At 36.9% G+C, this 20,847-nt stretch overlaps 1 long non-coding RNA gene across 1 annotated transcript in view; it reads left to right on the plus strand.

The window, feature by feature from the left end:
* Positions 1 to 5,782: 5,782 nt before the first annotated feature.
* Positions 5,783 to 20,847, plus strand: part of LOC133630815 (uncharacterized) — a 16,646-nt gene continuing 1,581 nt past the window's right edge. Inside the window, exons 1-3 of the long non-coding RNA XR_009821348.1 lie at positions 5,783 to 5,985; positions 19,294 to 19,353; position 20,847. The exon at position 20,847 is cut by the window's right edge and continues 83 nt beyond it. This is a non-coding gene — a long non-coding RNA (uncharacterized LOC133630815). The remainder of the gene's footprint in view (positions 5,986 to 19,293; positions 19,354 to 20,846) is intronic.

The following is a 20,847-nucleotide window of genomic DNA, read 5'->3' on the forward strand; positions in this document are numbered from 1 at the left end:
CTACTGTCAAGCATGGTGGCGGTAGTGTTATGCTCTGGGCCTGTTTTGCTGGAACTGGTGCTTTACAGAGAGTAAATGGGACAATGAAAAAAGAGGATTACCTCCAAATTCTTCAGGACAACCTAAAATCATCAGCCCGGAGGTTGGGTCTTGGGCGCAGTTGGGTGTTCCAACAGGACAATGACCCCAAACATACGTCAAAAGTCGAATGGCTAAATCAGGCTAGAATTAAGGTTTTAAAATGGCCTTCCCAAAGTCCTGACTTAAACGTGTGGACAATGCTGAAGAAACAAGTCCATGTCAGAAAACCAACAAATTTAGCTGGACTGCACAAATTTTGTCAAGAGGAGTGGTCAAAAATTTAGCCAGAAGCTTGCCAGAAGCTTGTGGATGGCTACCAAAAGCGCCTTATTGCAGTGAAACTTGCCAAGAGTCATGTAACCAAATATTAACATTGCTGTATGTATACTTTTGACCCAACAGATTTGGTCACATTTTCAGTAGACCCATAATAAATTCATAAAAGAACCAAACTTCATGAATGTTTTTTGTGACAACCAAGTATGTGCTCCAATCACTCTATCACAAAAAAATAAGAGTTGTAGAAATTATTGTAAACAACCATGACATTGTGTTCTTCACAAGTGTATGTTAACTTTTGACCACGACTGTATATATGTATATATATATATATATATATATATATATATATATATATATATATATATATATATATATATATATATATATATATATATATATATATATATATATATATGTACATGTTAGGTCAGGAAAAAACACAGAGGCTATTTCATCCCGACAAGCCTTTCCCTGCTCTTCATGGGTTTTTGTTGTATCCGGTAGGAAATGGATGGCTGGATGGATGTATAGTATAAAATCCCCTGAAGAGCAGGGAAACCTGCGAAACAGGCTTGTAGGGATGAAATAGCCCCTGCGTTTTTTCCTGACCTAACATATATTCCACTCCACCCCGGAATATATATATATATATATATATATATATATATATATATATATATATATATATATATATATATATATATATATATTCGGAGCGCGAGGATGTCACGTTATCGATGGGAAAATGCATTTTTAGACAATATGATTTGCCTGAGCGGCTAGGAAACACAGAGTAACAAACGGTAGAAAATGGATTAGAAAGGACAGATTTTTTAAAGTAAGAATAAAAAAAATAAAACAATATATATATATATATATATATATATATATATATATATATATATATTTATATTTTTTTTACATTTATTTATTTGTATTTATTTATTTATTTTTTTAAACTTTGGACCAGATTTTGGACGCTGGTGGGCCGGATCCGGCCGTAGTTTGGGGACGCCTGGTATAATACAATATATGTTGGTGTTGTTTACCCAGAGATAAAAAAAAAAAGTTAGGAATAAGACAGTTTTATTAATCATCCATCCATTTTCTACCGCTTGTCCCTTTTGGGGTCGCGGGGGGTGCTGGAGCCTATGGCTTTCGTTGTATTCATAGCTAGAGTGTCTTTCAGTATATCATTTGCAGAACTTTGACAACTTTTTATTTTAAAATCAAAAGGATATGACTTTGATAACGTTTAACATCGCTGGGGCGACTTTTGAGAACGTTTGTCTGGGTCACCACTTGCTTAGCCTAGCCTAGCTTCCTATGCTATCTAAAGACCTACGAGTTTGAGTTCCTTTTTAAACGGCAGAAATTGAATATATCCTACCTCAAAGGTAAATAAAGTCCTCACACTATGAACAAATGGATAGTATAATACAACATAATTTCCTTAGTCATGTTGGAGTTGTTTACCCGGAGATTTACAAAAAAAGGTTAGGAATACGACACAAAGTAAAATGGCTTCTGTTGTATTCATAGCTAGAGTGTCTTTTACTGTATCATTTGCAGAACTTACCATTTCGACGACTGTTAGGCGTCAGCAGGGTTCTACTCGCAATAAAGAACGCGGTTGTCTTTTCTCCTTTTATTTCAACCACAGTTTTCAGTTTGCGGTGCAATTAGCCGCATAAAAGTTTGCAGTTTGCAGGCAAAAAATCTTTGAAATAAATGCAATACACTGAATAAATATTCACAAAGTTAAAACCCTTTGAATGAAATAGCGATGATAATGTTGATTAACACTTAGACATGGTTTAGCATTAACTTATAGGTAAGTGTCAACTCAGTCTTTTTCCTAAATCTTGCACAACCCCACTTAAAACAATTAACCTCATATTTGACTGTTTTTCCATTCTGTAGACTAAATCGCAACACTCCATATATACCAAAAGTATTTAACACAAAAGCAAACAAAAATAGACCAAAGTATAATACCCACTACAACCAAAATAGGTTTAATCTACACATTAAACTTAATCATCATTTTAAATATACATACATACATACATAAGTGGTGGAAAATGGCTAGGTGGATGGCATACATACAACACCACCAAGCAGCAATACCATAGTAACTAATTTGATGACCATAGTAACTAATTAGATGACCATAGTAACTAACTAGATGACCATAGCAACTAACTAGATGACCATAGTAACTAACTAGATGACCATAGTAACTAGTATATCATGCAAAAGTGCAGATTCCAACCATTGAAATACTTTGTATAGTTCAAGACTTAAGGCCATTTGAAAACATCACTGCACATCATAATGGCAGCTACACTTTCCATCTTAAAGATTTAAAACAATTATTTGGGAATGCCAAACTGAAAAGCTTAACGGGTTGCATGCAGCCCCCGGGCCTTAATTTGCCCAGGTCTGGTCTAAGGCCATTCAGTAATGCAGCTGTTTTGGGCTATATGTGAATATCTGTCTGGGGTTTCTTTCTACTTTATTCATTTAATTATATCATTATTTTTAATTATCTAATTTTACTTGTTGGATGGGGGAAACAGCATTTTATGTATTTTTGACAACTCCTGTCAATATGTGTCTGAAAACCAATAAACTAATGTTAAAAAAAAAAAGATATACATATTAAGTCAGGGGTGTCAAACTCATTTTAGCTCAGGGGCCGCATGGAGGAAAATCTGTGCACACGCGGGCCGGACCATTAAAATCATAGGAATTAAAACAAAAAAATAAAGACCGCTTCAGATGTTTTTTTTTGTCTTAAAAATAGAACAAAAACATTCTGAAAATATTACAATAAAAATATAGAAAAAAATACCGGCAGCGGTAAAGTTTAGATCCATGAAGGAAAGAAGAAAGTGAATAAATGTTTACAACAGAATACATTTACATATACATGAAAATGTGTTTTATTATTATTATTTTTTTTTAATGAATTAAGTAACGTTTATGACAACCTTTTTGCAAAACACAATATAGAATGTGAGATATAACAGGATACATTTATCATTTGTTTTCAAAACGGTTACAAAAAAATTGGGACCCCAAAAATTTACTGTGGGACCCCATTTTTATGACTTGATGGGGTCCCTGCGGGCCGGTTCTAATACTAATCAAACATCATCCCGGGGCCTTGACTTTGACACCCCTGTATTAAATGTTAGTTAGATGCATAGCATGTCAACATTTAATTGAAGATTAATGTGAAAATGTCACAAATGTAGTTTTGTAACGTTAGTTAGCTAGATGCATAGTCGTGTGGCTTGTCGAACATTCATGTAAAGATGTGGACTATGTACTTATATGACATTAGTTAGCATGACGAACATTCATGTGAAAATATGGAAAATGTACTTATATAACATTAGTTAGCATGTCGAACATTCATGTGAAGATGTGGAAAATGTACTTACCGTATTTCTCGGACTATAAGTCGCTCCGGACTATAAGTCGCACCGGCCAAAAATGCATAATAAAGAAGAGAAAAAATATATATAAGTCGCACTGGAGTATAAGTCGCATTTTTTGGGGAAATGTATTTGATAAAACCCAACACCAAGAATAGACATTTGAAAGGCAATTTAAAATAAATAAAGAATAGTGAACAACAGGCTGAGTAAGTGTACGTTATATGACGCATAAATAACCAACTGAGAACGTGCCTGGTATGTTAACGTAACATATTATGGTAAAAGTCATTCAAATAACTATAACATATAGAACATGCTATACGTTTACCAAACAATCTGTCACTCCTAATCGCTAAATCCGATGAAATCTTATATGTCTAGTCTCTTACGTGAATGAGCTAAATAATATTATTTGATAGTGATGGGTCCGGCAACACCGATGCATCGGCGCATGCGTCGAGTTCATAGAGCAAAACCCTGTGTCGGTGCGCGTACCGCTTTTAGAAAGTCACATGACCGATCATGCGCTGTTTCGGTCACATGACCGATACGCGACCTGTGTCGCACTGCCGCCTCCTCCTTTTCTACAGCCGGAGAAATAATAACTAAGAAGAGAAATCGTCAAAAATTTAATACGTTGGAGAAACTGTTTTTTTTAAATAAAAATGTGTAAAAAAATAAATAAAAGTTCCCAGTCCACAAGCATCCTCATTCACAACACGTTCTCTTAGATTTCCATGTTATGATACATGTTCACATTATTTATTGTCTGTATCTAAAAAAGATAAAAATATATTTTTATTTAAATGAAGATATGAAATAATCCTAAATGAAATACAATGACTTGGTTTATATTATTGTATATACTAGGTCATAAAATCAGTGTCAGTTGAGTCGGTCCATAGGTTGCCTGTAGGGATTTTTAATGTCCAGCAGATGTCAGTATTTAGTGACACAGTATCGATACAGTATCAATACAGTTTTGCAATGTGTCGAAACGCTTCATGACGCCTCATCAACCCATCACTATTATTTGATATTTTACGGTAATGTGTTAATAATTTCACACATAAGTTGCTCCTGAATATAAGTCGCACCCCCGGCCAAAATATGAAAAAAACTGCGACTTATAGTCCAAAAAATACGGTATATAACATTAGTTAGCATGACGAACAATTTACTTATATAACATTAGTTAGCATGACGAACATTCATGTGAAGATGTGGACTATGTACTCATACAACATTAGTTAGCATGACAAACATTCATGTGAAGATGTGGTCTATATACTTATATGACATTAGTTAGCATGACGAACATTCATGTAAAGATGTGGAAAATGTACTTATATAACATTATGATGAACATTCATGTAAAGATGTCCTGTGCAGCTCCCAATTCTATGTTTGTCCAGAGCGTTGGCCTTCCTTGTCCACCCTTCCTCCCATCCCATCCATCCATCCATTTTCTACCGCTTATTCCCTTCGGGGTCGCGGGGGGCGCTGGAGCCTATCTCAGCTACAATCGGGCGGAAGGCGGGGTACACCCTGGACAAGTCGCCACCTCATTGCAGGGCCAACACAGATAGACAGACAACATTCACACTCACATTCACACACTAGGGCCAATTTAGTGTTGCCAATCAACTTATCCCCAGGTGCATGTCTTTGGAGGTGGGAGGAAGCCGGAGTACCCGGAGGGAACCCACGCAGTCACGGGGAGAACATGCAAACTCCACACAGAAAGATCCCGAGGCCGGGATTGAACTCACGACTACTCAGGACCCTCGTATTGTGAGGCAGACGCACTAACCCCTCTTCCACCGTGCTGCCCTTCCTCCCAGTGCTTCAATATAGAGCTAGCTAGCACCCTGATTGGACTTCACTCCACTTTGTGCAGAGGCAGCTGCTGGCTGATTGGGATTAGGTTCACCTGCTGCCAGGCGTGGCACCAGGCAGTTTGCCGCAAGAGTTACTTTTAATATGGTTTGGGTGACTTTCGACAAAGGTCTGGCTTTGCTTAGCCACAGTTGTGCTTCCAATACTAGCTAAAAAGCTACATTGTAGTTGGTGTTACTTTTTGAAAGGTAAACAATGTTTACTAAACATTGTGTCTCTCCTGGCTGAAAGATCAAGAAATTCCTCATTGGAGATTTAACACGATGAACAAATGGTGAGTTAAATACAGTATAATGTTATGTTGGAGATGTTTACCCAGAGATGCACAATTGCACGGCTGCCAAGTTTCAGAAAATGACAAGGGTGGCCTTTTTTAACACAGATTTTGCATGTTTTAATTTATACAATTTATACTTAAGACTGATGTCTTCACCTCCAGCAGTTCTCCCTGCACTGTGGCTGTCTAATGCTAGTCTTAATTAACCAGAAATTAGAAATGAAAATCATCTCCACTGTTTTCTCTGCTGGCTCTTTTGTCTCATTCTCTGTCTCTGACTTCTCAATTTGTATCTTTTCTACATCTCCGTCCTCACTGTCCTTAATCTTTCCCGATCTCTCTTCATCTTTCAGTGTTGACAACTCCTCTGCAAGGAAAGTAGCAATTGGCTTGAAGTTGATATCATTGCCTCATTCGCACAATTGATTACAATGGACGCTGCAGTGGGAGTAGGGTTGTACGGTATACAGGTACTAGTATAGTATCGCGGTACTAATGAATCAAAAACAGTACAGTCCTCTGTTTGAAAAGTACCGGCGCATCGTCAGGTCATGACATTGCTAATTTTACGAGCAGAGGAGCATGTTCGGCAGCGCACGATCACGGAGTACTTACAAGCAGACACAGTGTGTAGACAGAAAAGGGAGAACGGACGCATTTTGGCCTAAAAACGAACGCTAAAGGTGAAGTTTTAACACTGAAACGCCTTCAGGAAGAGGTGATTTAAAACATGGCTTGCTAGCTAGCAGTGAACATCCATCCGCAGTCGGCAGTGTTTTACAGTAACTACTTCTAAATCACTAATCCTCGCCTCCGCGGCGACAAATAAAGTGAGTTTCTTACACTTATTGTCCCTGCAGGACGAGGAATAGCTAAACATGCTTCATTCCACACCGTAGGAGGATACAATAGCTCAGCAGCGTGACCGCTAACAAAAGCTAGCCCGCCTGAATGTAAACAAATGCCATGGGTGGATCTACACCTGACGTCCACTGTCATGATACCAAGTACGGTATTTTTCGGACTATAAGTTGCAGTTTTTTTCATAGTTTGCCCGGGGGTGCGACTTATACTCAGGAGCGACTTATGTGTGAAATTATTAACACATTACCGTAAAATATCAAATAATATTATTTAGCTAATTCGCGGAAGAGACTAGACGTATAAGATTTCATCGGATTTAGCAATCAGGAGTGACAGATTGTTTGGTAAACGTATAGCATGTTCTATATGTTATAGTTATTTGAATGACTCTTACCATAATATGTTACGTTAACATACCAGGCCCGTTCTCAGTTGGTTATTTATGAGTCATATAACGTACACTTATTCAGCCTGTTGTTCACTATTCTTTATTTATTTTAAATTGCCTTTCAAATGTCTATTCTTGGTGTTGGGTTTTATCAAATACATTTCCCCAAAAAATGCGATTTATACTCCAGTGCGACTTATATATGTTTTTTTGCTTCTTTATTATGCATTTTCGGCCGGTGCGACTTTTATACTCCGGAGCGACTTATAGTCCGAAAAATACAGTAAAATTGCGTATCCAGTCGATACTAATATGATTACATTGATGTTTTTTATCATCACAATCTTTTTTACTTTTTTTAAAAACTCAAAACTCAGGAAATATGTCCCTGGACACATGAGGACTTTGAATATGACCAATGTATGATCCTGTAACGACTTGGTATCGGATTGTTACCTAAATTTGTGGTATCATCTAAAACTAATGTTAAGTATCAAACAGAAAAATAAGTGAATATTACATTTGAACAGAAGTGTAGATAGAACATGTTGAAATGGAAAATAACCAGATATTACCAGTAAATGAACAAGTAGATTAATAATTCATTTTTACAGCTTGTCCTTTTATAATTTAGACAAAATAATAGAATGAGAAATGACACAATATGTTACTGCATACGTCAGCAGACAAATTAGGAGCCTTTGTTTGCTTAGTTACTACTAAAAGACAAGTTGTCTAGTATGTTCAATATTTTATTGAAGACCAAAATTGTTCTCCGATTGCAATAAGAAACATATGTTTAATGTACCCTAAGATTTTTATTTAAAATAAAGCCAATAATAAAAAATGTTTGTGGTCCCCTTTTTATTTACAAATGTATCAAAATACATTTTGGTACCGGTATTAAAATATTGGTATCGGGACAACCCTAAGTGGGAGACATTAAAAAAAAAAAGCCCATTATGATTAGAATTGTAACTTAAATTTATTCCGTTTATTCTTAGTTTAGTTGTATTTTTCTTTGTTCTACATCGTTAAATGTTAGACTTTCAAATTTGATCAAAAGACTGAGGGGTTGTGATATTCACAAACAAACCAAATTTATTGACTGGCTCATTAACATGAATGATGGGTTTGTTTTTATTTAAAATGTGACAACAATGAAACATTTAAATCTCTCTCTGTAAACCAAGGCAGTCGCTTGTCGCTTCGGAGAAAGATCGCCACTAAGAGAAGTCACTAGAGAGAAAGTCGGCAAGTTGTCAACACTGTAAGAGAGACGCCAAGACCCGTCTTAAATTGCTTCTGATTGGTTTATATGGCGTGGTGCCTTCCGTGGTTGGTTAGATTAAGGCACAGAGAATCGATGGCTTGGTCTGGGATTGGTTATCTCGGTCAATCTATGACATTTACTCGAACTACGGCAAGCTGCGAGGATCAAAGTTTATTATAATGAAAAACATTTGAGTGGTGGATGGGGGAAATATAAGCAAGTGTCAAGTGTGGCGTGACAAAGGGTTAAGGTGAGGCTTGTTAGGAATAGGACAAACAACATTTATTCAATGGTTTTAAAATGTTTTCCGTTGTGTACAAAGCTAATGTGTTTTACTCTGTATCATTTGCAAAACTTTGAATGACTTTTGATGTTGGAATGACTTTTGAGGACGTTTGGCTTGGCCTTTATTTTATAGCCTAGCTAGAGCTAGAGTTGTGTTTCCAGTGTTAGCTAAAAGCCTGTGAAATCAAATCAAAGTTTGTTACTTTTTTGATGGCAACCATTGTATCTCTCGTAACTCAAAAATAAAGACAATTCACCCTGCATATACAATATGAACACATGTTCAGTATAATGCAGTATAGTGTTCTTAGTCATGTTGGGATTGTTTACCCAGAGAATAAAGATTTTACGGTACCATTTGCAGAACTTTGAAATTTGTCATCAGTGTGAATGTTGAGGAAATTTAGGAGTCACAACTTACCTAGCCCAGCTTACCCTAGCTTTGCGTAGGTTAGCCTAGCCTAGTTTAGCCACAGAGTTTTGCTTTAAGTGCTAGCCAAAAGGCTACAAAATCTAATCCTAAATTGTTACTTTTTCAATAGCAAACATTGAATCGTTCCTAACTTAACGACAAAAAAAGAAATTCAACAAATGGTGAATACATTACAGTATAATATTTTCATTAATTTTAGAATTGTTCTAGTTCGGGGGTCAGCAACCCACGGCTCTTGAGCCGCATGCGGCGCTTTAGTGTAGCCCTAGTGGCTCCCTGGATGGAGCATTTTTTAAAAAGTTTTGGAAATGGGGAAAAGATGGGGGGGAAAATAATTTTTTTGTTTTAGTATGTTTTTTGTTTGAGGACAAACATGACACAAACCTTCCCAATTGTTAGAAAGCCCACTGTTTAATATGTTTGTGTGTATGCTTCACTGATGGGAGTATTTGGTGTACATCGTTTTGTCCTACTAATTTCAGCGGTTCTTGAACTCACCATAGTGTGGACTGTGACGCAACAGTTTGTTTACACGTAAAATTTTCCATTCCTTCTTTATCTCATTTTGTCCACCAAATGTTTCATGCTGTGCGTGAATGCACAAAGGTGCACTCTGTTGTTATTGACTTATTAGAGTGCTAATCAGGCATATTTGGTCAGTGCATGACTGCAAGCTAATCAATGCTAACATGCTATCTAGGCTAGCTGTATGTACATATTGCATCATTATGCCTCATTTGTAGGTATATTTGAGCTAATTTAATATCCTTTACTTTAATCATTTTTGTATATACTTTAGTTTTGCATGTCTCATGACACATTATCTGTATGTAATATTGGCTGCTTTTCAGATAGTTGTTTGTGTGCCATGTTGTTCCAGACCACAGCAAACATTACCTATCTTGCCAAAGATGGTAATAAATACATTAAAAGAAGACAGCCTGCCGTTTCCTTTTAACTTGGACACACATATACAGTATACCTTTTGGCCATTAAAAGCCAGTCATTTCCAGGAGTTATCTCACTTTCTGAGTAGCCTCTTATTTACTAATGGTTTTTAATGATGTAAAAATGTGTAAAATATTAAATTTCAACATTTTTGTCAACGAAGATTTGCTTCAGCCTGCGACACATAGTCATTTTGATAGTAGGCTATTATAGCTAATACAGACACTTACATCATGTTGCCTTCATTATAAGGCTTTTATTTTTTTGCGGCTCCAAATGGATTTGTTTTTTGTCCAATATGGCTCTTTCAACGTTTTGGGTTGTCGACAATTAAGGATGCATGTTTGTCATATTCCTGACATGAAAAAAAACATGGATCCTAAAATGACTACCATGGTGTACATAGCTAGTGTGTATGATTCAGTGACGTGTGGTGAGGTTCATGGCTGTTGAGGCACTGACTTCATCAGTCAGATTTACAAACATATGAAACCTAAAGAGTATCTTATTCACCATTTGATTGGCAGCAGTTAACGGGTTATGTTTAAAAGCTCATACCAGTATTCTTTCCTGCTTGGCACTCAGCATCAAGGGTTGGAATTGGGGGTTAAATCACCAAAAATGATTCCCGGGCGCGGCGCAGAGGACACATTTCATTACACCTAGTGTGTGTGTGACAATCATTGGTACTTTAACTTAACTTTAACTTTACACATACAAACTGTAGCACACAAAAAAGCACATTTGATTAAAAAAACGTTATTATGGTTTTACCTTTACTTATAAATGAAGCCCATGCGCCGCTCCTTCTGAACAAAAGCATCGATAACTTGTTTATAGAAGTCTTCCTTATCTTTCTTCGGTTTTAAAAGTCTCTCTGTCTCGATAGAGAGCTTCCTTTAATGATTACCTCCTGCTTCGATTGAAAGTCCAGTTTAGAAAACTGTTTTATTTTAGATATGTAATCCTCCATGTTAAAAGTCCAGGCGAGAGGAAAAAATCAACGATCGCTGCTAACTGTTGCTGCTTGTTGTCACTTATTCTGCAGCCGAGTAGTCGCAAGAATGATCCCTGGGATCACTAGCGCCCTCTACCACCATGAGGCAGGATTACTGCGAGCCTCAGCCAGTGCGTCTTCGCAGCCGTTTTATGATTGCTCAGCACAAGAAATACGTTACACACATACAGTTGTTGGCAAAATACACTGTACATTATATACCTCAGCTAACTAAACTATGGAAATGTATAATATAATTCATATAGCAATACGGTCTCACTGCACAGCAGGCCAGCAGTTAGCCGAGTCATTGCGCAATCCATGGTGAGGCTCAACTGGCTGCTGACTCACCGCAAGTCTCTTCTCAGTATTTGAACGGCAAATGTGAAAATTCAGCGATTTTGAATAAAAATAATCTAAAACTGGTGAAGTTAAATGGAATTTTTTTAATAATATAATCACTGGATACATATTACAATTTAATACATTTTTTTTTATTTACATTTTTTTTCTTTCCATGATGGCACGTGAGACCCCGCCTCCCCTGACTGCACGTCACTTGTATGATTCAAAAGACTGTTAAACACCAAATAATTTGTAGAAAGGTACAACTTTGATGACTTTAGCTAATATGCTAAAAGCAGTACCCTAAAGCCTTGACTGCTAAGAGTCACTTAAACGCAGCACTCAACAAAAGTTAGAATAACGTTAGCTGTTAATGGTGCGTTGCATGGTTGTAAACAATCATGTGCCTCGGTGACCTCACATTTTGAAAACACAACTTTTAAATTGGCCTCCATAAAGCTCAAGAGTGGTTTTCAAAAACCGCACTTTGCCTTTCTCGCTCCTTGACTCATATCCTTTAATTTTACACTCAAGACAGAGTTAAACCCAGCGAAAAAATGTCGGTTCAGGTGGTGGTCAGCCAAAAAAGAGCAATGAATCATTCTTAGAGGGAAAAAAAAATATGGATGTATAGAAAATTAAACATGATGTACGGCAAATTACAGATGAGTTATTATTACAATGATACAAAATGACGCATCTCTGAAATAGATTTGATATTAACAAAACGGAAAACACCACAACATCCTGAGTGGGATTGTTGTCTTTTTAAAGGATGAAGACAAACAATGCGGTGGTCAGCGTAGTGTTGAGTTGGGAGCGCTGCCATGTGCCCTGTTGACAAGTTTAGAAAGTGACATTTGCATCAGAAATGCTTTTTCCCTCACTTATGCTGTCATTGCCACCACCTAAAATGCAAACAGCTCCTGAATTATTGCAGCCCTTGCCACATTTTTGCTCCCATTTAGCTCCATTTGGGTATTCACAGCATGTCCTCAAAATAGGAAAACAAAAGTATGGAGATGTGTAAATAAAACTGTGGCGGGAGTGGGAAGTCGCTCGTCTCAACAAACAATAACGCCACGGTGAATTCAAAGGACTCCTGTGGTAAATCATTAAGAAATCATCAGTCATAATAGAAGATCTTTGCCAGGATCCTTAAAAACAGCACAGCCCTTATGACTTGTATAGAAGATCTTTGACCAGCATTTGTGCAATTGGTGCTTAAAAACAGTAGGGCATTCCTGTAATATAGATCAGCGGTCCCCAACCACCGGGCCGCGGCCCGGTACCGGTCCTTGGATCGATTGGTACCGGGCCGCACAAGAAATAAAAGAATAAAATAAAATAAATAAAAAAATAAAATTAAAAAAATTATTTAAAAAAAAATTATTTTAAAAAAAATTAAATCAATATCAAAAACACAAGATACACTTACAATTAGTGCACCAACCCAAAAAACCTCCCTCCCCCATTTACACTCATTCACACTCATTCGCACAAAAGGGTTGTTTCTTTCTGTTATTAATATTTCTGGTTCCTACATTATATATCAATATATATCAATACAGTCTGCAGGAATACAGTCCGTAAGCATGCATGATTATATTTTTTAATGACAAAAAATAAATAAATAAATATATATATATATATATATATATATATATATATATATATATATATATATATATATATATATATATATATATATATATACATTTTTTTTTTAAATTCCCCCCTCCCCCCGGTCCATGGGGCAAATTTTCAAGCGTTGACAAAAAGGTTGAGGACCACTGATATAGAGGATCTCTGACTCATGTTTTTGTAGTAAGTCCTAAAAAAAGCACAGCACTGAACTTATGCAGAGGATCTTTGACTAGCATTTTTGTGTTAGGTCCTTAAAAACAAGCACATCGCTTTTTTCTGATGGAGGATCTTTCTTTTTGCAGCAGGTCCTTAAATACAGCAGAACACTTGTGTTATTTAGAAGATTTTTGACAAGTATTTTTGCGTTAAATCCTTTTTTATTGAAAACGGTACTGTGTTCCTGTCATACAGAGGATCTTTGACCAGCATTTTTGTAGTAGGTCCTTAAAAACGACACAGCACATTTCTCATGGAGAATGATTGACTTGGTGATTTGGCTGGCGGTACATACAATCAGCAAAGCACTCCTGTTGTTATATAGAGGATCTATGATGAGCATTTTTTGTGTTAGTTCCTTAAAGGAACGGGGATGTTTGACCAACGTTTTTTACTTAAAAAAGCAGAGTGCTTATCTTGTATAGAGGATTTTTGACTAGAGTTTTTGCAGTAAGTCCTTAAAAACAGCACAGGGCTTATGACTTATATTGAGGATTTTTGACCAGCATTTGTGTAATTGGCGCTTACAAACATTAAGGCATTCCTGTCATACAAATGATCTCAAGGTTCAAGGTTCAAAATTTCTTTAATGGTATCCGGAGGTAAAATATTTGTGCAGACATTTTTAATTTGTAAAAACATCTCCTGACTCATGTTTTTGTAGTAAGTCCTTAAAACAGCACAGCACTGAACTTATACAAAGGATCTTTGAGTAGCGTTCTTGTTAGGTCCTTAAAAACAAGCACATTGCTTTTTTCTGATTGAGGATCTTCTTTTTGCAGCAGGTCCTTTAAATACAGCAGAACACTCGTGTTGTATAGAATATCTTTGACTGGTATTTTTGCGTTAAATCCCTAACAATTGTACAGGGCTTCTCTGGTAAAGTATCTTTAACTAACGTTTTTGCAGCACAGCGCTTATAACTTATATAGACAAGCTTTGACCAGCATTTCTGCATTTGGTTCTAAAAACAGTACAGTGTTCCTGTCATACAGAGGATCTTTGACCAGCATTTTTGTAGTAGGTCCTTAAAAACAGCACAGCGCTTAACTTTTATAGAGGATCTTTGACAAGTGTTTTTGTGTTAGGCCATTAACAAAAGCACAGCACGTCTCTCATGGAGAATGTTTGACTTAAAATCAGCAGAGCACTCCTGGTACATAGAGGCTCTATGATTAGCCTTTTTGTGTTAGGTCCTTAAAAGCAGCACAGTGCTTCTCTGGTGGGGGATCTTTGACCAGCGTTTTTTATTTAAAAAAGCAGAGTGCTTAACTTGTAAAGAGAATTTTTGACCAGAGTTTTTGCAGTAAGTCCTTAAAAACGGCAAAGCGCTTATAACTTATATAGAGGATCTTTGACCAGAATTTGTGCAATTGATTCTTCAAAACAGCAGAGTACTCCTAACATTTAGAGGATATTTGACTAGCATATTTGTAGTAGGTCCTTAAAAACAGCACAGTGCTTAACTTATATACGGGATCTTTGACTATAATTTTTGTGTTAGGTCCTTTAAAGGCCTACTGAAACCCACTACTACCGACCACGCAGTCTGATAGTTTATATATTAATGATGAAATCTTAACATTGCAACACATGCCAATACGGCCGGGTTAACTTATAAAGTGCAATTTTAAACTTCCCAGGAAACTTCCACTTGAAAACGTATGATGACGTATGCGCATGATGTCACGAGGTCAAGGGAAGTGTTTGGACCCAATTCAAATACCTCTGTTTTCTTCGACAAAATTCCACAGTATTCTGGACATCTGTGTTGGTGAATCTTTTGCAATTTGTTTAATGGACAATGGAGACTGCAAATAAGAAAGTTGTAGGTGCGATCGGTGGAGCGGCGGACTACAGCAACACCAACACCAGGAGGTTGTGTTGTGTTTTGAGCAGGATAGCAGACGCACTACAGTGAGTAAGCCCGCCGCCGCATCTAAGTTAGCTTCTGTTTTTTAGCTTCGCCAAGCTGAATATTATTAATCGTGTATTTACATGTTCATGGTTTAATAGTATTTTTGATCTTCTGTCTATCCATCCAGTCAGGTTTTTTTTTAATTTAGTTTCTATCTGCATTTGAAACTGATGCTATCACGTTGGCTACGTAGCTAGGTTAGCTTCTATTTTTTTAGCTTCGAAAAGCTGAATATTATTAATCGTGTATTTACATGTTCATGGTTTAATAGTATTTTTGATCTTCTGTCTATCCATCCAGTCAGGGTTTTTTTTAATTTAGTTTCTATCTGCATTTGAGACTGCTATGCTATCACGTTGGCTACGTAGCTAGGTTAGCTTCTATTTTTGTAGCTTCGAAAAGCTGAATATTATTAATCGTGTATTTACATGTTCATGGTTTAATAGTATTTTTGATCTTCTGTCTATCCATCCAGTCAGGGTTTTTTTTAATTTAGTTTCTATCTGCATTTGAGACTGATGCTATCACGTTGGCTACGTGGCTAGGTTAGCTTCTATTTTTTTAGCTTAGAAAAGCTGAATATTATTAATTGTGTATTTACATGTTCATGGTTTAATAGTATTTTTGATCTTCTGTCTATCCATCCAGTCAGGTTTTTTTTTATTTAGTTTCTATCTGCATTTGAGACTGCTATGCTATCACGTAGGCTACGTTGCTAGGTTAGCTTCTATTTTTTTAGCTTCGAAAAGCTGAATATTATTAATCGTGTATTTACATGTTCATGGTTTAATAGTATTTTTGATCTTCTGTCTATCCATCCAGTCAGGGTTTTTTTTAATTTAGTTTCTATCTGCATTTGAGACTGCTATGCTATCACGTTGGCTACGTAGCTAGGTTAGCTTCTATTTTTTTTAGCTTCGCAAAGCTGAATATTATTAATCGTGTATTTACATGTTCATGGTTTAATAGTATTTTTGATCTTCTGTCTATCCATCCAGTCAGGGTTTTTTTTTATTTAGTTTCTATCTGCATTTGAGACTGCTATGCTATCACGTTGGCTACGTGGCTAGGTTAGCTTCTATTTTTTTAGCTTCGCAAAGCTGAATATTATTAATCGTGTATTTACATGTTCATGGTTTAATAGTATTTTTGATCTTCTGTCTATCCATCCAGTCAGGGTTTTTTAAAATTTAGTTTCTATCTGCATTTGAGACTGCTATGCTATCACGTTGGCTACGTTGCTAGGTTAGCTTCTATTTTTTTAGCTTCGCAAACTGAATATTATTAATCGTGTATTTACATGTTCAGTCACTGTGAATGTCCATTTTGCGTTCTCGACTCTCATTTTCAAGAGGATATAGTATCCGAGGTGGTTTAAAATACAAATCTGTGATCTACAATAGAAAAAGGAGAGAGTGTGGAATCCAATGAGCCAGCTTGTACCTAAGTTACGGTCAGAACGAAAAAAGATACGTCCATCACTGCCTCTCAAGTCCTTCACTGTGACGTTCCTCATCTACGAATCTTTCATCCTCATTCAAATTAATGGGGTAATCGTCACTTTCTCGGTCCGAATCTCTCTCGCTCCATTGTAAACAACGGGGAATTGTGAGGAATACTAGCTCCTGTGACGTCACGCTACTTCCGGTACAGGCAAGGCTTTTTTTATCAGCGAGCAAAAGTTGCGAACTTTATCGTCGATTTTCTCTACTAAATCCTTTCAGCAAAAATATGGCAATATCGTGAAATGATCAAGTATGACACATAGGATGGATCTGCTATTCCCGTTTAAATTTAAAAAAATCATTTCAGTAGGCCTTTAAGAGTGGCACATTGCTTGTCTGATAGAGGATCTTTGACAAGCATTCTTGCAGTAGGTCATAATAGAGGATCTTTTACAAGCCTTTTTAACAGTTGGTCCTTAAAAACAGCAGAGCGCTCCTGTTGTATAGAGGATCTTGGACAAAAATCAGTCTTTGGAGAATCTTCTAGCGTTTTTACAAAAAGTATTTGAAAATGTGTTCCGGTCAAAATAGAGGTTATTTTATGATATTTATCTTTTTGAATTTTTAACAGTAGATCCTTAAAAACAGCAGAGCACCCCTGTTATATCGGGCATCTTTGACAAAAACAGCATAGCACTTCTCTGATGGATGATCTTTGACTAGAGTACTTACAGTAGGTCTTTAAAAATAGAACTGCGTTCCTGTCATAATAGAGGATTTTTTGCCAGCGTTTTTAACAGTAGGCCCTTATAAAAACAACAGTGCTCTTGGTGTATAGAGGATCTTTGACAAAAGTTGCAAATCCCTTTTCTGATGGATGATCTTTGACTAGAGTTTTTACAGTGGGTCTTTAAAAATATCACTGCGTTCCTGTCATAGAGGATTTTTTTGCCAGCGTTTTTAACAGTAGGTCCTTAAAAACAGCAGAGCACCGCTCTTATATAGAGGATCTTTGACAACAACAGTATAGCCCTTTTCTGATGGATTATCTTTGACTGGAGTTTTTACAGTGGGTCTTTAAAAATAGCACTGCGTTCCTGTTATAATAGAGGATTTTTTGCCAGCGTTTTTAACAGTAGGTCCTTTAAAACAGCAGCGCGCTCCTGTTGTATGGAGGATCTTTAACATAAATCAGTCCCTCTCTCATGGAGGATCTTCTACTGGAGTTTTACAAAAAGTCTTTAAAAATCTGTTCCGGTTATAATAAAGGTTCTTTCACGATAATTATCTTTTTGCGTTTTTAACAGTAGGTCCTTAAAAACAGCAGAGCACCCCTCTTATATAGAGGATCTTTGACAAAAACAGCTTAGCGCTTTTCCGATGGATGATCTTTGACTAGAGTTTTTACGGTAGGTCTTTAAAAATAGCAGAGTGTTCCGGTCATAATAGAGGATTTTTTGCTAGCGTTTTTAACAGTAGGTCCTTAAAAACAAGAGAGCACACCTGTTATATCGAGCATCTTTGACAAAAATCAGTCCTTGAAGGATCTTCCACTCGCGTTTTTACAAAAAGTCTTTTAAAAATGTTTTCCGGTTATAATAAAGGTTATTTTACGATATTAATCTTTTTGTTTTTAACAGTAGGTCCTTAAAAACAGCAGATCACCCCTTTTTATAAAGACAATCTTTGACAAAAACAGCTTAGCCGTTCTCTGATAAATGATCTTTGACTAAAGTTCTTGCAGTAGGTCTTTAAAAATAGCACTGCGTTCCAGTCATAATAAAGGATTTTTTGCTAGCGTTTCTAACAGGAGGTCCTTAAAAACAGCAGAGCACCCCTGTTATATAGAGGATCTTTGACAAAAACAGCAGAGCCCTTTTCTGATAGATGATCTTTGACTATAATTTTTACAGTAGGTCATTAAAAATAGCAGAGCGCTCCTGTTATATAGAGGCTCTTTGACAAACATTTGACAATTTACTCCCGAAAAAAGCAGAACACTCAGATTGTTACAGAAGATCTTTGACTAACGTTGATTAACATAATGTTTGTTTTGAATGTGATGTGTCATGTGGTCTTTTACATGCATTTTGGGTGTATTTGTGTCAAATAATTAAGATTAATGGCTAAAAGTAGTTTAATTTAAACATTCACACACAAGTAAAACGTAATTAGCTAAATTCCTACAAATCCTGTACTTCAACAATATACATTTTCTAAAGCTCACATACCGCCTCTTATTAAAAATTTGACGTATGGCAAAAATACAAAACAGCTTACCCAATTTGTGTCAGAAATGTAAAAAAATAAAATTAATGTACCATCATGCTGTAATCCCAATCAGCATTAGCAGAGTAGCAAAGTTACAAAATCCACGTTTTCACGTCCTTTCGCTCTTCTTCCTTTTCACCGTCATATCTGAGCACATACTGACAGTTGTGACTATAAATGGGACAGTAGGGGGGTTTATGTACCCCTTTATGTACCCCCACACAAATTCTGACACACATTGACCCACAATGTCATGGTCTTTATTTGTGTCCAAGGTTTCCTCACTAAGGACACCTTCTCCAGGCCCCAGTAGGACTCCAACAGACCTCCAAGTGGTGAGCACCTTCCATTTGAGACGTTTTGCCAAAATATGTATGAGTGCAGTTGGTGTGCGAAAGAGTGCTAAGGTGCCAAAAAGTGTTGGTTTGTATTCTGCAATTGGACAATAATAGGTATTGTTATAGAAGCATTTTAACGAAATGGAGTGCAGGGTGATTGGCACACAGAGGGTGCAGCGGGACATTCGGTCCAGGACAACTGGTAGGGACAGGCGTGGGATGCCTCCCTCTGCGTCCCATGTACCGGATTACGCTCCGAAGCCAGAGATTTAAAAAGAGGCAGGAAACAAACCAAACATTATTAGAATGAGAGGATCTGCGCTGGCCTCAGCCGCTGGCAGCCTACCCCACGCCTCTCACAGTAGGGGGCGCCACAGAGAGAGACAAGCCAGGGGGCAAAGGATCAATGTGCGCCAGTGTCTGCTGCCAATCACCTTTGTGTGCTGATTGAAAAGACGTGTTAAGGGGATTTACATACCATTTTACACCCAGACTCCGTATTGATTCCATATCCTGTCAACATTGTTTCCCAAAAAGGATCACAGGTTAGTATTTTAGCATTCCTTCCTGAGCTAAACCCAAAAATGAATATTTTTTTCTATCTTGTTTCCACTGGTCCAGGAAGTGCGAAAGCCTCCCATGAAATAAGACCAACAAATTAACTGATATGCATAAATAAATTACTAAATAAAAACAAAATTATAAATGGTTAAAGGAGCCATATGTAAAAATCTGGCCAGAAATGGTACCGCAATCACGGTCAAAATTCTGTAGTCTCCTCCCTCTCTACCTCACTGAGGTTGCTAGATATGCAGCCGAATCCAGCTCGATCGACTGGGCTACTCCCTTTTACACAGAAATTAGGCTATTTTCAGTAATTAATTTCAAAAAGGCATCACAACGTTTGCTTTTTCCTTCGACAACATCACTGATTACTACTCGCTGAGGACTTTATGAGAGCCAACAAACACAATAACAAATGCACTTACTGTGTGATGTCTGCTCTCACTGGGATGTCGACTGATAGAATCTTGCCATATTCCCGTTCAGATGAAGAATGACTCCTAATCCTCTCAAAGAAAAGGGGGGTGGAACCAAATGTCTCGCCGATTGTTTCTGCGTTCGCGCTTATAATAACAATATCACTAATACTTTAATATTCAAGTCGCAAAATGTAAATGGAGTATTGTTGGAGATTTTTGAATGGTTATTTATTGTTTTTTTTGGGGCGTAATAGAGGACCTTCCATTGGCTCCATTGTAAGCGAACATTTATTTACATTTATCTAAGAGTTAGAATGCATAAAAAAATTACATTTGTCGTCATGTCTTTCACAATGATTGTCAACAATAGGCAAAATTCCAAAAATGTGCAGTTTCCCTTAGTGGCGAGAGTTATAAACATTCTTAAAAGTTAAAGTTAAAGTACCAATGGTTGTCTCACACACACACTAAGTGTGGCAAAATTATTCTCCCATCACCCCCTAATAGG

Source organism: Entelurus aequoreus, linkage group LG16 (genome assembly GCF_033978785.1).
Source record: "Entelurus aequoreus isolate RoL-2023_Sb linkage group LG16, RoL_Eaeq_v1.1, whole genome shotgun sequence".
NCBI lineage: Eukaryota > Metazoa > Chordata > Actinopteri > Syngnathiformes > Syngnathidae > Entelurus > Entelurus aequoreus.